An 18,330-nucleotide genomic window follows, 5' to 3' on the forward strand; every position below is an offset into this window, starting at 1 on the left:
GGACTATAAAGACACGGTTTGACGAGTTTGACGAGTGTGGAAGAACTTGAGTGACCTGACCTCAACCCTCACCTTTGGGATGAACTGGAACAGAGATTGCGAGGCCAGGCTCTTCTCGTCCAACATCAGCGCCTTGACCTCATAAATGCTCCACAAAAGTGTCCCAACACCTCAGCAGTTACCAGTTTAACCAGTTTCGTCAATGGTTGTAACTTGTAATTGTCGCACAGGAGACAAATTATAGGTTCCTGGAAAAAAAGTGGTTGTTTATCCATCCTCCCCACAAAAGGAAAGGTAACAGAATCTACAGGAAGGAGATGAAAACCAGAAATTCACTGGTCAAAGAAGCTTAAGGGTGTTGTGATCAAACTGGAGGCTGACAAAGGGAAACACAAACGGCACGGAGGGGAAATAACAAAGCACAGGTGAGGCTAGAGTTCCAAAACCATGAAGGAATGGACAAAAATACAACTAAACAGAGATAATAAGTCATATTTCATCATACACCTCAACAATGATGATGTAATAATGTGAAGAAATGGATCGGAATGACAAATATAGTCAGTATTCATGAGCATTTCAAGCAAAAGTACTGTTCTTGTGCTTCCTACTCATCAGTCAACCCTCTAAACCTAATAACCTCTGCAATCTTCACAAGCAACTCTGAGAGTGCATGCTGCCAACCACAGTAGCCAGAGTGCACCCTGGGGGATATTCTGGGTCTTGACATACTTTAGCTTCAGTAGAGGAGGTAAGTGAGGGAGAGTAGTATAGCTGAAGTGCAGCCACTGATCCAACAGTACATGACAACTCAACAAAGATATGCCTCGTGAGGCTCAAAGGCATGAAACCAGATGATGTTTTTTTTAATACCAGCTCTGTTGTACATGCGGCACCTCTGACCGAAGCAGATGTCATGCGGCAGGGGTCAGACCCCAGCAAACGGCAGCCATAATGTAATAAATATGCAGCCATAACGTTTTTAATATTCGGGCAGCGCTAATAGCTACTTAAAATATTATGAAGCCAGATGAGCCACGACGAGTCTGGTTAGAGAAACAGTCATCATCCTCATCGCCGCAGCAAAAGAGCACGGAACTTGATCCCCCTGCACCTGCTCGGTAGCCAAAAAGCTCACCAGCGTTGATGGAAACAGGAAGAAAACCACATTGGAATTAGAGGAGGTGGATGATGGATGCACCAATAGTTGCTCACACTCACTTGACGAGTGTGGAAGACCCTAACCCTAACTCACACCTATGGTCAGTTAGGGTTAGGGTTAGCTGAGTGTCTAATTTACCTCATCCCCATATTGCATGTTTTTGGACTGTGGGAGGAAGCCGGAAAACCCGGAAAAAACCCACGCACATAGGGGGAGAACATGCAAACTCCATGCAGAAAGGCTCTTGTTCCAACCCGGATCTTCTTGCTGTAAAGATAAGAGTGCTCAAGTCGGGAATTGAACCCACAGCGCTCATTTTTATCCATTCATCCATCCATTATCTACCGCTTTCATCCTCCACCAGAGGGTCGCGGGGGTGCTGTGCCTATCTCAGCTGATCTAGGGCGATTGGCGGGGTACACCCTGGACAGTTCTCCAGTCCATTGTAAGGCCACATACAAAGACAAACAACAATTAACTTATACTTTCATGCTTACGGTCAATTTAGAGTGACTAATTCATCTAATCCCCATATTGCATGTTTTTGGACTGTGGGAGGAAGGCGGAAAACCCGGAAAACCCACACACATATGGGGAGAACATGCAAATTCCATGCAGAAAGGTCCTTGTTCAAGGAATTGAACCCATCATTCCAGATCATTTCCCAGGCTTTCTTGGAGTCCAGGCCTGGTTTTGCAGTAAGCCTGTAGTAACTGCCCGATTGACCTTTATCGCTGATGCTTGGCTTCCTCAGTTTCTCTGTCAGGCCTTCTCATCTTAGGCCACAATGATTCCTGACAGGAGCGTCCATATTGTGCAGAGGCAGGATAATGGCTGCTGGTAGATGATGGAATTGCTCCCTTCTCATGATCCAGTCGGGGGCCTGTCCATGTTTTGTAAAGTAAACGACTGTGGATGATTCCCATCCATCAGCAGTTGGGTTCATTTGTGTCATCACTTCTTTGTGAAGAAGTGCTGTGTTGCCGTCCAGTTCGACATTACCTGTCACTATTTTCCTTCTCATTATATGGCCCCCGGTTTCTCCGACACCTGATGCAGACCTTGTTAAACTGAGCCTCTATCACCTGAGGTACAGTGAGGCCACATAGACGACGACTATCGTTGAGCGAATAAATACAGAAGCTAAAAAATAAAATAACTAGCATATTTGATTCTTATTCCCAAAGAAATATTGTCCTCATTCTCTGACCTAATTCTGCCACGAAGCCCCAATCACAACAAGATGAAAGCACTTCTTTATCTCTCATCTCTGGAAAGGGAGACAAAAAGACAGTAGATGCTGTAGACAAATACACCAAAGAGGACAAGAAGTGGGGGGGGGGGGTGGTTGTCGAAGGCTTTCAAGAGGAGATTAACATTGAGCTTGACATCAGTAATACTTGTAATAATGTTATTTTTCAGAAGCCTCTTGCACTGGAACCACTGCCTGGAAGGAACACGAGCTGGGACCAGAGGATTTGAACTGATCCTCAGATGAAAAGAAATGACTGTAATAAGAGGAGTGCGTTTTTGGAGATTTTTGGGATTTGTCAGAGTTAAAAGAGAAAACACTCTTGAGTATCTCCACCGCGAGAGCAGGTGAACCGTCTGCGGCTGCCCCGAGGGAACGCCCACTGTCTGGAATGGGATTGATCGTCGCAATAAAGCGGCATAATCAAGCTTTTGTCTTCACCTGTTCATTTTTCATCATAGAAGATAATGGAATTTACTTTTTCTAAGTGTCAAATTAGTAGGTTTGACTCTGTAGGCCAGGGGTGTCAAAGTCAACGAGTGTAGAGTGTGGTCAAAAGGGGGCCGGCCTAGAGAAATTCACCAAAACGCCAAGGGTTGCCGCGGTCACGCCGCTTTGAAACATAGATTTGTAGGATGCCAAAATGGATGGCAAAATTTAAAAAGGCCGACTTCCTGTTGAGTTGGGGCCATGGTCTTCCCACCAAGTTCCGGGAAATTAGGTGGAACTCAATCTATGCTGAAGTTATAGGGCACTTCCTGTATCGTGGCGAATGGGATGCCATCGTCACGCCTTTCTAAATCCGGAAAAACTTTCGATAACTTTGCTAGAATTGCTAACAAATATAGTAATAAAATATGTTGGGTTTCTATTTAAATAGTGTCTGTTACAGGTTTTAATTCACTTCCTGGACTCTTGAAATCAGACAAAGCAAACCTGGGTGGTGCATTGTCTTGTTTTTGCCTATTCCTGAGGCCACTGTTGGACACTGATGGCTCACTGCATCTATTGGATTATGTCAGGGATTTGAAAGTAGGATTAGTCCATTGGGCTGCTGTAGGGGGGGGCTGCATGAGTCTTGTGTCAGGGTGCATGTGTGTGTTTGTGTGGGATATCGTTGGTGCGTGAGAGAGTGATTGTGAATCCCAGAGGTTTGTGTTTATATGCTGGACTCCCATTGTTGTGGCCCGGATCTATGAACATGAACCTGTTCTGCTTCACGCTGGTAAGAAACTCCCTATTGTGAACTTCAGTGAATGTGAGGGTTTGTGAATGCGAGGAGCGCTTGTTTAGTCCGTGGCAGCCTCTGAGGCTGATGTTATTCTTGGTGACAATGACCTGAAATGGGTCTTTCTCTGGAGAGAGCGAGATGCTGCTGCTGTAAACAACTTTCCTTCTTTTGTAAGATACATGAGGTTCTTTAGATGGAGTTTTCTTTTGTTGTGATTTGGTTTGGGACAGTGACAATTTATCAGCAGCTGTTTATCCTCTTAATATGACAATTACAGTGCTAAGCAACATCAGCTTTGTTGTTTTTCTACCGGTCAAATTCTGTGATCATTTTCATTTGGATTGGAAAGTTGGACTTAGCAAGCTTTATAATCAGTTTAACTAACAGGACATAATGTCCTCAAGCATGTCTTGAATAAACCTGGTTTAATACACCTTTTTTGGGCCAAATAGTGGGACAAACACAGGTTTTACACCAGGTTTAAGGGACCCAGGGTTTGGCTATTGTTCAAATTTGGGTGGTCATTGGTCGGTAAGAATCTATAGTGAATTTGTGCCATGTTTGCAGGTGCAGTCAGTTCAGTTTTGGAGGTTTTACACATTATTTAGTGGCAACACAATTGTTTCATCCAAAGACAGGACGGCAGGTCAATAACAACTGTAAAATATCCAACATTCAGGCAATCAGCTTTCTAGATTCAAAGGAATTCAACGACTAATGAACTAAAACTGATAAAAGATGTTAAAACTTTCATAATAAAGGCAAAGAACTGGCTGAAAACAAGACGAGAGTGTACCCACGTTTTAACACATAGTCTCAATAAGGTGCATATATACAGTATATGATAACCATAATGAGGTTAAGGATAGAGCTGGCTTAAGGTGGAGCTCCAGATCAGTGAGATGAAACTAAACTCTATACTCATATTACACTGTTCGTTTCCACAGATCATTGTTCTTTTCCTTACATGCAGACTAAATCAGACTGCTGAGCTTCCTTATTCAGGAGCTGGGGGAAAGAATTAAGTACAATAAAGTAAAGCACAGAGTGATGGGTATTGATTTGGCATGTTTGAGTGACAACGCTGTACATGCAGAGTAATTACACTGCGGGGTTGATGCCAAACTCTTTGATTAGAAGTCATGTTCTGCTGCCCTCGACTCAAGGCCCCTTATCGATTTTATACTGTGTAGCCACAACGATGATTGATTACCGACGAGTCCTCCTCGATGAACCTCAATAATAAGATGCATTTAATGTAAAAGTTTGCATGACAGCGGGGCGTTTATCGGCTGCTGTCATACAAACTGGCGACTGTTGTTGTGTTTTCCAGGCGGGATCCACAGAGAGCGTATACGAAGCGGCCTACAGTCAAACGCTCAAGGACGTCCTGCCCAAGTACCAGTGCAGCGCGTCTCTCATGAGGTGTGAGCCTCAGTGGGGAGGCTCCGATCCATCTATCACCTCTGTACGTTTACAGTCATCTCACACACACTTCACCTCATGAGACATTGGTGTTTGGTATAGTTGTCCCTTCACAACTAAGGGTGAAGGAGAACAAAAAAATGTGGTTGTTGAGTTGAAAACAGCAACTCACGCCATGCAGCCATGTAGAAAACCAGGAAAAACATCCTGTATGTCAACATCAGGCTGTTTTGGTGCTTTAACAGTAAAACAATATATCATTTCAAAGCAAGAATTTCAGAATAAAAGCACAACAGGAAATGTATACTGTTATTCTAGTGATCAAAATAATGAAGTTGTGGTAATTAAAAGTAACTTAAGGACATATAAAGAGGTTATTTGAACTAAACAGCATGCCTGAAATAACAGTTGTATCATCTAAGAGTATAAAATGTTGCTAAGTGGCTAATATGTGTATCTCTTTTATTTTTATTTTTAATTCTTTAAAGGTGCCATATGTAAGAATGTGGCCAAAAACGGTTACTACATTCAAATTCAAAATACCGAGGTCTTTTAGGTTTCGTTTTCTGTAGTTTCTGTAACATAACTGGCAAGCCGTGGTTGCTCGGCAGCTGAGACTCTACTGACTGCAATGATTAGTAGACGGCGGTAGGTGGCGCCACATGCCAAAACATGATTTCAAAACATAAACATGCTTTGCAGTCTGCAAATTTGTTTTTTTTTAATGCAAATATTTTGGCTGTACTGTTGTTGTTGGTGAGTTCAGTTTGTTATATGAACATTATTCCTGAGTCTCTATTAGGTGGATTTTATGGCCGGTTTCTTTAGATGTATTACATAATGCACCTTTAATCAATAATTGTTCTGAAACTGTGTTCTCTGTTTCTGCCAAGAATGTATCCCAGAATGCACAGAAATCAAAAAGGAACAGTAGAAGGTATTTAACATTTCTTGGCTCCTGTTGTTCAGTAATATATATTATATTATATTATATATTTTTAGCTTTTATTGTTTAGAATCAACTTAGGATCCATTAGGGAATTAAAGTATTTATCATTTTGTCTTTTTTTAAGGTCATGTTTATCGACGTCAGCCATGGACAACGAAACCTTGGGTTGGCACAAAGTTTTTTTACTTCACTGTAGTTCAAATCCCATTTTACTTACAGATTATTGGGACTTAATTCATAATTAATATTGCATGATACTGCAACGTGTCTCCTCCGCCTTGTAGAAATACACAGTAATCATATCTGCTGGACGTCCTCTGGTGAACAGGAGGACGCATCTCATCAAAACAAAGGTAAAGACACATGTCAGCCCACTTCCAATTAAGCAATATTTTCTATAATTATAATAAGTACTATCTGCCATGTGTGTGTGCTGATGCCTGCAGAGACGTGTGAAGCTCCCTGTCAGCTCAGCAGAGCGACCAGAGACTACGACAGGACCCATCAACCAGCTCAGGTAACACACACACAACCGTATACTGTGTCTCTTTATCATACAATTATTGCACATTCAAAGTGCTGCAAATAAACCTCACCCTATTCTCGGAGAAAGTAACCGACGTCTTATGAATGTGGTTCACACACGTGGACACAAGCAGGTTAATTCTAAACATTGGTGCAAGCAGGTGTCAGAGTTTAGTCTCCTGTAATCCTGCAGCCACATGTGACACGTGAGGGAACGACTGAGGTTCCTGATCTTTGCCTGTAGTAAATTATAAGACATCATTTTACAGAAGTTAAAGGTTGCAAGAGGTAAAAAAAAAAAGTGGTAGATGTGGAGGAAACATGAGGGAGGGCAGCTGTATGTCAGCCAAAATCAGATCCACCATTTACTTTAATCTCCTTTATAATCTTTAATCTCCATTATAAGGCCCTTTTATATCTGCCTTTTGTTCTCGAGGACACCTGAATTTTTTTTTTGCATTTCATGCCAACAGCTAATAGCTGAGATGGGAGCCGGACGGCAAGGACACAAGGGGGAACAAGTGATTGTGCAGCACCGAGGGTGATACAGGGTCACTGTTCTCCAAATGTATACACTGTGTGTACATATATATATATATATATATATCTATCATCAGGTTAAGAAACAGTATCAAAATAAACAGATTAATATTATATAGTATTGTTATTATTAGCCAACCCAACCTAATAAACGCATGTACCAACTTTCGTTCATGTACAGGACGTTAAACCTGACACTGATAGATGTTATTTTTTTTACGTCAGTTTTTAGCCCCTCCCACTTCCAACGACTTTTCACACGTAAAATTTTCACCAAAAATGATGCGGCCACATCATTTCTTGAGTTTTGGTGTATGTTAAGGCTCTCAAAATAAGGAATAATAAGAATATTATACCAGAAATAACAGTACAACTGACTAGAAGCAGCGATATTAACTATTAAAATGAGATATGTAGGATAATATAAACACTGTTAAAGAAAGATGTATAGAAATAAATTCAATATAACCTCCTTTTTGGACGTGTATAACAATGTTAAACATAATGAAGCCATTTATCATACTTTATACTGCAGCACATACATAAAGTACATTTTCACTTTGAATCAAAGATAAATATAGTTTAATAAAAACCAAGGTAATACTAACATCATTTTCCATCCAATATAATATAAAATATAATACAATATAATAATAACATAAAACTAGTTGCTGACCTCAATGTAATTTACCTGGTTAGAGTAAAGTGCACATGTCCCTAAGATCCAAATGTACTCATTTTCCACCAATAAAAATACAGTAAATAAAATTTAATATAATAAAAACTTGATGTATTTCACACAGAATGACAAACTATAAGAGATTCTTATGTCGAATATGTGAACATTTTGCAGCAACACACATTAAAAGAAGTGTGTGATGGAAGCAAAAGTCACCACACAGAGCTGCATGTGTGTGTGTGTGTGTAAAGTGCTTTGTATGCACATACTGTTTCTTCATTATAGGACAGTGAAACGACTGACGCAGCAGGATCCACACACACCAAGAGACGGCTGAAGAAGTCACCGAGTCTGGTGAAAGTGAACAAAGGGAGGAACACGTCTGACGATAATGGTGAGTTACTGTAGAGGGTGTGATGTTCCTCAACCTGTCAGAGAAGCTGCATTTCTGCATGATCATCATCCCAAAATATATATATATATATAATTACTGCTCGTGTGCAGATCGTTTGGCAGATGTGCTGAGCAACAACAATCCAGTGTTAACCTGCATGGGCCTGGGGAAGAGATCAGAGAAGTCCTCTGTTCCACCACAGCAGCAGCAGCAGCATCAGACTAAACACCATGAACATTCAGACAAGGAGCAGGACATGTGGAGTCCAAAGGTTGGACATTACACATGGAGCCCCTTTGAGTGTTCACAGCCCTGGTCTCCTTTCTACACAAACTGTCACCAACCTCAGCACGAGCTGCACGTGTGCGGCGCCACCTCCACGACGCCTCGGACCGCGGACTGGAACCGATTCGAGAGTTTGATGCGGGAACTGGACGTCAAGCAGCCTCCGCCGCAGATCGTCCACTCCATCGCTGATCTGTCACAAAACACAGTAAGATGTTTTATTATACAGGATTAACACCAGGAAATAAGACTGGATTAGATACAGAGTCTTCTTTTGGTCAAGATTTTCACGAGAACTAGAACTGGAATTCTGCATCTCAAGGTTCTTTTTGCTTATAAAGGCAGAAAGTGACCAATTAAAGGGATGTGCACGATAAGGCTGTTCTCATAAGCTGCTTTGCATACAGGCCGACATAGGTGGAAATGTTGCTATTTCAGCATCAACAGTGACTGCCTACGCTGCAAAGTAAGACACAAACTACTACAAGAGAGTCAAGACAATGATGCAATATGATTTGTGTAGCGCTGGGCACCGCTAACAGCGTCAACGTTAACCCTTTAAGGTACGCACCAAGAAAAAAGCAATGGAAAAATTATTTATTTATTATTTTTATTATTTTATTTACTTATGATAACATAATGACAATATATATATATATTAATTAGACCCCACAGTATTTCAGATACAGGCCTCTACCAAACGGTTGAGATGTCTGTTCATAATAAACCTACTTTGCATAATTCATACAACATTCACAAGTCACATTAAGTGTTAGTGAGTTCAGCTCGATGCATTTTTCAATGAGATATAGTGACTTAAAGTGTGGTCAACCAAATGGTTGAGTAGTACCTTAAAGGGTTAACGCACATTAACGCATGACGTGTTTCCATGACGACTGACCGTAAAAAAGACACGTGCGACGTCATGTTTATGTGCCGCGGCACCAGAGTCCAGGCATCGTTTACTAGTTAGCGCCGTTAGCAAGCCTACAGCGCTACAAATAACCAGGGTACCTGTGTACTGCATATGTGTGCCTCTGTTTTTAAAGTTCAGCGTTAAACTCATTTTATCGGGAGTCACATGCGTTAATGTACGTTGACACCGATAACATCCTGAAACGATGTTAATACGTTAACGTGCCGGACGGACAAATAGCACAGACGGGAGCAGCTCAGGACAAACGCGAGTGGAAAACAGTCCGGCTCGGTTCAAGTACTGTACATATTTTTTTTGCTTTTCCATTCGGAATAGTAACAAAATAACTGGCTCCTATCGTTCCATTCTTTGGTACCCATTTTTTGGGCGGTACCAGAGTAAAATGGTACGATACGATCAGGGTGGCTCCACCCACAACCCTACATGGCCCAAACCCCGCCTACCATACCTCACCGTACCGTACTGAACCATGATGGAAACACAGCAAAACAGCTGGGATCTCAAACAGTAGTATGTGGTTTTTTTTGCGATCTCGCATAGTGCAGCTTTAAGTGACCTTTGAGCCTCATTGAGCAGGATGAACATGTTGCGAGGTCACGGCACCTCCAGCCCATCATCACGTCTGCAGCTAAGGAGTGCAGTGTCTACATCTTTATGTGTTTTTCTTTCGGAAGTGATGTTGAATGTGACACATTGATGATGATAGTTTAGATTTTTTTTTAAATAAGGCTACAGTTGCTCGTGTTTATTATGAGCTTGAGCCTGAGCTTTTAATTACACCTCAAAGCTCTTCACGGGAACATTTAAAACAACCTGCACAAGAAATTATTTTATTATATTCTGAACCAGAGCTACATTTTAACTCAAGTCGTAATCATGTCGAAACAAATGCGATGGCATTATGTTAGACAGCGTAGAACATCCTGCTTAAAGTGGCTGATGCAGAATGTAGTACCACTAAATAATACACCTTAAAGCATATTATTATACATTATGAATTATGTTGATACATTATACATACAGCAAGTAAATGAGAAGCAAGCAGCAGCAGGTTTAGTGTTAAATGTCAGGCGGCTGCGCACAAATAATGAAATATTATCATCAAAATATAATATTTTGACTCAAGACATTAAAAAATGCACCAAATCTTCGGTTCTACTGCTGCTAGGGCAGGGTTAACCTGATTTCTGAATACAAATGATAAACAGGGTTAACTTTTATAATTTAATACTGTGAAACATGGCAACATTTTGGAAAAAATGCCTCAAGAATGGTCCGAAATTCATCGTTTCTTCAGTTCTGCTGCTATTGGTACAGGGTTAACCTAATTTCAGACTACAAATGACAAACAGGGATGAACACAAACTGCCCATGGTGTGTGTGTGTGTGTGGGGGGGGGGGGGTTTCACAGGAGGAACCCACAGACACACAGAGGCAGATAATATGCCCATCTGTCACTTAAAAACACTCCCGTTTTAATCTCTTTTTCACCCAGATGACCAGATTTGGGAGATTTGACGCCTTCACGCAGCACTCGCCTTTAATGAAAGCACAGGATGATGGAAGCTGTCTGGTAACGGTCTGTCATAGAATTCACTTCATCCACCTCATTTAAATTGTGTTTGTTCAGCGGTTGCGGAGGAACGCCAGATGTTTAATGCATGTTTTTTTTCTTTTCAGCCGGAGCAGAATGATCATCTCACCAACTCAAGGCTGCAGGAGACGCAAACAGAGGCTCCGTCACAGAGAGACAGGACGCACACCGTGTCCCCGGCAGAGAGAGCCGTGACAGCCATCACCGTATGTCAGGCTTATGTTCACTTCATACAAAGCAAAGGGTTTGAAGTTTGTGAAGGCACCTGCACTCATGCTTCACACACAAACACACACACACACACACACAATGAAAGAACATCTGTTGGCGAACAGCAGACACAGCTGTCAGGACCGCGCCGTTACACCTGCTCTGCTCTGCAAACAATCAATCAAACCTACGATCACTTAGCACGAATACACGCAAACTCTCTTTACATGTTCAAATTAGTGGAGCAGCGACTGACAGGTCCAACCACATACTGTATGTCAGCGGTGTCAAAATGGTGGTCCGCGGGCCAAATGTGGCCCTCCAATCAATTACATGACATCATGTTATGATGAAAAAATATGGCCCACAATGTCCTTTGCCTTTAAACACAGCACTATACTATATACTATATCATATATTATATACACTATTATTTCATTTTTTTTTATTATTTCTCTGTTTTTCATATTAATAGATTTATTTTGCGTCATAAATATCTTATTGTTATGACGTATACATCATTCCATATCAAAACAAGCACTTTTATTTTGAAATTCGGTGAAAAATCCTCATCAATATCTTGATATCATGATGGAATATTATGCTAATTTGAGTTTTCACACCCCCGTTAAGTGATTAACCTCATTTAAAATCACTTTGCCTCCAAGACATACAGTGCATATACAAAGGTTTATGGCCATATAAGTATCCATAGACGGCATTTATAATAAAACTGATACTACAAATAATAATAATAATATTTATATAATATTTTATATAATAATGACTCATGAACATCATGCTAAAGCAGGACTCTCAAACTCAAATGACCTGGTGGCCACTGAGTGTCTATTTTGGTTTATTTATGATGATATTTCACAGAATTTTAAAATAAAAGTCTTCCTTTTGATGTGGAACGATAGATAGTTCCCAATATAAACGTATTTATGATGTAAAATTCTATCCATTGATTAAAAAACGACAACAAAATAACTCATTAGAACTATAAATTATTTGGGGGGCTGCAAACCTGAGACCTCTGTGCTAAAATAATGCTAAACTAATGCACGGCTAATGATTAATCATAATCATTTCATATATGCACACACACACACAAACCTGGACTTTGCTAAAAACAGGACATCTGGTTCAATGGTGCATCCCAAAAATAATCACAGCGGCTGTGGTTGGAATCCCAGCTGCAGGACCATTGTTTCATATCATAGCCGTTTTTCTCTGTGACCTACTTTTCTCTCTCTCCGTGTGTCACTCTCTTTCTGTCTCTCTGAAACGTTGTTTTATAATCTCGTCGCCGTCAGGATTTATTATGGGAATTTGATAACATGCAGTTATCGCACGCATAGTTAACAAATAACTATTGTTATGTCGTATGTTAAATTATATGCCAGCTTTTATCAGCCTCAATGAAAGTAAGACAGGATATTTGGTGAGAAATCTGGCACAGAAAATAAAAATAAACATTGATGTATATGCAAATATAAAGCAAATCAATATCGTTCGGCCTTATTAGCTGCAAGACTCGGTGTAAATCCTCAGATATACTTAAAACACTGGTATATTGAAATTAGATTATGATGGAGTGAGACATAAGGTGACTCTGATTATTATCATTTAGTCTTTTTTGTTGTTATTTGTGTCATTTTCTATGTGTATACAGTAGAAGAGTATTTCTGATTTTTGAGAACCATGGGATTAGATCATGGATCACTTGTTAATCCTGTCATATGTGACGTCTTCTGGGACTAATGCTACGTAGAGTATGTAAAGGATTAGTGTTTACTTGTGACTTTATGTCCTCTTGGACCAATACAGAAACATTATACAGTCAAAATGTCAGAGAAATCGTGATTTAGAGTTTTTCTATTTGCAGATCCTATATCCCAGACAGCCTATATGAGCTGCAGCTTCAGAATCATGCACTCTTACGGTCTGTGCCAGAAAGTCCATGCTGTGAAAACTCCCTGCACAGGGACGGGAAGTTAAGAACACAGGTAGCTGGTGATTATATGCTGAGCACACAACCTCCTATAGATGTCAGCTATAAAAAGCGAGGTAACTCTTGCAGGATTAAGTGTTTTGCTTGCCAAGAGGAGCTGCGTGTCCCAGTGTGAACTGGAACACTGAGCTCTTGTCGTCGCACGAGCAATCAAACGCAGCAGGGCTTTTTGACTCCTTTGTTTGTCAGATTAAAAATGTGTGTTGTTTTGTGCAGAACGAAGGCACGCAGATGAATGGAACATCTAAACAGGAGGCTCCTGGTGGGCGAGCGTTGACTCAAGGACACAGGAAGTCCTCGCTGGAGAGCCTCTACAGCCTCAAGAGTGGACAAAGCTCCTCAAGTAAGCACAATCGTGCGCTGAATGCAATGAATTATGCAGCTCAGGTTTGCTCACTCCTCCCTCTGCTCGTTTTATACCACTTTAAATGCACTAATGAAGAGCCATCCTCACCTTAGGCAACCCAAATCCTCCACGCAGACCTCTCCTGTTACCGCGGAATGATCACAGAGCGGCAGGAATTCAGTACAGTAATGAGCTAACCCTTCACTGAACCCAATGTGCTGTTCTCCAGGTGGAGTCACCAGTGGGTCAGACTGGTCCAGTAACAGAGGCAGTCTAAGGCTGGAGGAGGAGGACGCGTTCTGCGGCCGAGCCAGAGTCCACACGGAGCACACGCCGAGTCCATATGACACGGAATCTCTCAAGCTCAAGGTAAACGGGGTCGGGAAAGGAAATGGAAACTCGGCTAATTATGTAATATCATATATTATTTAACATTTAAGATGAAAGTCTGAGCAGAATAACTCAGAAAAGAACAGATAGGGATGAACTTTTCTTGGGATGTAGGTTATAGCCCAAAGGAAGAAAGTATTATGTGGGGATATGGAAACTAAGAGGCCTTAGCTTTCTGTGTTTTTTAAGTTATGGTGTTGCTGTTTCACTCCCAGACACTGAATCCTAGTGACCTTGGTGACCTTGACTGACCTTCTAGGTTCTCATAGAAACCAGCAACATTTGTTTGGTCAATGATTACATTATATTTGCTAAATCACAAACCGTTCTAATAATATAGGGAGACCCAAGACGTTAGCGACAAACCTTGGACAGACAGTTCACCTTGTGTGTCTGTGTGCCTCGATAGGTTGGGGTGAAAGGAAAAATGGGGGACAGAGGAAATGGGGAAAGAGAAAGGGGGGGAGGGTATGCATATGCATTTAAAGGTGCACTGTAATTAATCTAAAGCAACTGGCCATAAAATCCTCCTAATATGTCACAGAGACTCAGGAATAATGTTCATATAACAAACTGAACTCACTAACAACAACAGAACAGACAAAATATTTGCATAAAAAAAAAAAACACATTTGCAGACTGCAAATCATGTTTATGTTTTGAAATCATGTTTTGGCATGTGGCGCCGCCGACCGCCATCTACTAATCATTGCAGTCAGTAGAGTCTCAGCTGCCGAGCAACCATGGGTTGCCAGTTAGGTCAGAAAACGAAACCTTAAAGACCTTGATATTTAGCTTTTTCAAAGTCTTAACCGTTTTTGGCCACATTCTTACATATGGCACCTTTAATGGTAGTATAAATTTTGCTAAATAATTTTTATAAAGTTTTTGTTTTAAAAGGTCTCGTTTACTAAGATCATCAATCCTAATTGTCCAACCACAAGCAACTTCATACTGCGACTAATTTAATCTATTTTTATTTGTCTGCACAGTTGCACAAACACTCATTATTTCCATTTGTGTGATATTTGAATTCAATGGTAGTAATTATTTTGCTAAATAAATATTAATTTCTTTGAAAAAAAAATATTTATTTAAATTTTTGTTAAAGTAGGTAAAGCACCAACCTTTAATTTTCAGTATATCATGACAAAGAGAGCAGGTGTTGGTGTCAAGAGTAATATTTGTACTCACAGACCAAAAAGTTCACGTCATCTTCACTCAGGAGTCAGGAACCAGGAAGAACAACAAGAACAAGAGAACAGAGTGATTACATCCATGCTCGTCGAGTTAACACATGTCAGGGGTCTACTAGTGAGAAACACAGGGGCAGGAAACCAACAGGTAAGAACAGGGAAACCAGGAAGTGAAAGAACAGGACATGCTGCAATGTCAAAATAAAACAGGAAATGATAAGAGACATGACATTTCGTCCAAAAACTTCAATTAACAGTGGGTAATGGGCAACATAAAAATTTTATGGCAATATATATTAGAATGTGCTGCATATATTAATACTGGAACTGAAAAATATAGTATTTCACATTATTATTATTATTTGAAATCTTCACAAATTCCTCCTATGGGCCGGAATGGACCCTCCGTCGGGCTGGTTCTGACCCAGGTGCCTTATGTTTGACACCACTGGTATAGACTGAGAAATAAATGTCAAATTTAATTGATTGTTTAGGTGGGAGATGTGATTGACATCATCGCTAAGCGGCCCATGGGAATATGGACAGGGATGCTGAACGGCAAGATCGGAAACTTTAAGTTCATTTATGTGGACGTGCTGAGAGAGGAGAATCCTGAGAGACAGAAGGAGACACAAACCCACAAAATGAGACACGGGTCGACTGTCCAGGAAGTGTTAAAGCTCCTGAGATTGGAGGTATTTTCTTTTTATTTGTAAATCATCCATACAGAAGGTTTGGTCATTCAGTTTGTGATTCATTCAGCGTTTTTTCCTCGCTTCCTTCATCAGGAGTTTTCCTCGTCTCTGCAGCGGAACGGTTACCAAACAGTGGAGGACCTGCTGAGGCTGAGGCAGCATCACCTGACGGAGCTCAATGTGACCGATCCAGAGCACGGGCACCGCCTGCTCGCTGCTGTCCACTCCTTGCGACGACTGCGCTGTGAGTAGTGGGGGAAACGCTGGAAAATGTCATCCGGGGGACAGTGTGTCGCAGAATATTTATGTGATAAAACTGGGAATAATACTCAGAGACACAAGTGACATGACACCTTAAGCAGATAAGACCAGGAGGCTACTTAAGAAGCGAGCTAAAGAGGTTAAGATTAACAGGATAACTCTGAAGAATGTTTCTGAGAATACAGCAGGACACACGAGGACAGCGGCTGCAGACAAAAACAGGACTTTTAAGCCTGAATGCACAGAAACAATAGGATTTAGAATATCCAAACAGATCTTCTTCTCTCTGCTTTACAGCTGAGCGTCAGTTGGAGAACGAGGCCCAAACCCACGCTGAGAACACAAAGTGCTCGAGAGACTCGGGCTGTCCTGACAACACCAAAGAGGACGTGGAGTTACTCGATCCCTCTCAACAGCTTCAGACGACAGCTTCATGAGGATAAATCCACTTTTTATTATAAGCCTTTTATAATTTTTATTTCTTGGAAAATAAAATGTCTGTACAGTATAAATGTCCACTCGTTGCATTTACCGCATGCGTAGTGCTTCTGTCTGGAAAATGTAAAATAAGAAAAAAGTGTTTTTTTTCCTGAAATCGGATATTTTAAGGGTCTGTTTTATTTCTTTTAAACATAATTACACTTTTAACATGGCACAAAAAGGAATAATTCATAAAGAAATGTATATATTTATGATTTTTTTATGGTTTATTTAACCAGATTGAGATCAAAATCTCAAAGGGTGACCCGGCCAAGAGCACACATCATAGTTAAAGGTGGCATATGTAAGAACGGTTACTACATTCAAATTCAAAATATCAAGGTCTTTTAGGTTACGCTTTCATGAAGTAACTGGCAACCCGTGGTTGCGCGGCAGCTGAGACTCTACTGACTGCAATGATTGGTAGACAGCGGTAGGTGGCGCCACATGCCAAAACATGATTTCAAAACATAAACATGATTTGCAGTCTGCAAAATATTTTTTTTAATGCAAATATTTTGTCTGTACTGTTGTCGTTGGTGAGTTCAGTTTGTTATATGAACATTATTCCTGAGTCTCTGTGACATATTAGGTGGAATTTATTGCCAGTTGCTTTAGATTTATTACATAATGCACCTTTAAAGGTATTCATATAACAAACTGAACTCACCAACAACAGAACAGCCAAAAAATTTGCAGACTGCAAATCATGTTTATGTTTTGAAATCATGTTTTGGCATGTGGCGCCACCTACCGCCATCTACCAATCATTGCAGCCAGTAGAGTCTCAGCTGCCAAGCAACCATGGGTTGCCAGTTACGTCAGAAAACGAAACCTAAAAGACCTCGCTATTTTGAATTTGAATGTAGTAACTGTTTTTGGCCACATTCTTACATATGGCGCCTTTAATATTAGAGATTTAAGAATAAAGTTAACAGTGTATGAAGTTTACAGTGCAGGAGTTGAAGTCTCGGTAATAAATTAAAAACACAGGCACCGTTTCTTTCGTCCGTCTAATAAGAACGAACAGAGTGAAATCACTTCAGACATTTCCAGCTCAGTCTGGAGAGTGTTCCACACACACACACAGTGGCTTTTAGCTCTTTGAAGAAGAGTGTGCAGATGTGGATGAATTATAAGGCCAAAGAAGAGCCGTATAGATTAATAACAGCCAGTGTGTGTGTGTCTGCGTACACTCAGAGACGGCCATTCAGGTTCAATATAAAGTTCACAGTGATGTGTGAAGAAAGATAAACAGCGTTCAAAGACTGTAAACTTCAGTGTCGTCCAGTAAAGGCAGATACTAAAAAGTTTTCTTGCTTTAGGCGAGAAGCAGGATTTATTCCTGTAATAGAAACCAAAGCTCTACCCTGAGCTTAGTTACAAATTAGGCAATATGTGCTTTAAAGGAGGGCTTCAATAAGAAAACCAGTACTTTTGAGATTGAAACAAGCTCTATATATGTTTAAAATTGATGGATTTTTTCGGGAATTATCTGCACAATAAAGGATGGTATCGTCTGCGTAAAAATAATCCAAAAGAAGAGAGAAAATCTTCGTCATTTTCAGAGTTTTATTGAACATTTGATACATCGTCTATTAGAATTATTCAACTTAAAAATGCAAAATATAACAACAATCTACAATATTCTACCAATCACTCCATTTAACAAAAAGGCAGCCGTGTGAAAGATGTCACTAATATGACGATGCAGTAGTTGAGTCATGATCGTTCGACCCCATCTGAAAATACCCATAATGCC

The sequence above is a fragment of the Microchirus variegatus genome (assembly GCF_963457635.1).
Source record: "Microchirus variegatus genome assembly, chromosome: 2".
NCBI classification, from domain to species: Eukaryota; Metazoa; Chordata; class Actinopteri; order Pleuronectiformes; family Soleidae; genus Microchirus; species Microchirus variegatus.